Genomic DNA, 391 nt, shown 5'->3' on the forward strand with positions numbered 1-391 from the left:
TGCTATTTAATATTGAACGCTCCGGCAGGGGTCCGTATTGCGTTTTTACCGCTTTCGGCGCTGCGGGCAGTTTCTTTCAGCACACGTGTGTGGCACGCTGGGAGGCGGTGAAGGGCCCTGTCAGCTTGCTGAGGGCTACGCGCGCCTGGGGCTGGTGCTGGCCTTAATTGCAGTTCTTCGACCTGCGCACAAAAACCTTTGCAGCCTTCTAGTCTGCCCATACTTACCTGGTTCCCAGGGCTTTACTCCTCAGTCTCTGCTTCAGCAACGCTGGTGTCTTTCGGGCCCGGTTAGGTTGCCCTCACCGGGGTGGGGATTGAGCAGGATGGTGTATATGTGGAGGAGGAGGTGGAGTACCTACCTTCTGACGATGCTTTCTTTGAAGCGGTAG

This window comes from Triturus cristatus, chromosome 4_2 (assembly GCF_964204655.1).
Source record: "Triturus cristatus chromosome 4_2, aTriCri1.1, whole genome shotgun sequence".
Taxonomy (NCBI): Eukaryota; Metazoa; Chordata; class Amphibia; order Caudata; family Salamandridae; genus Triturus; species Triturus cristatus.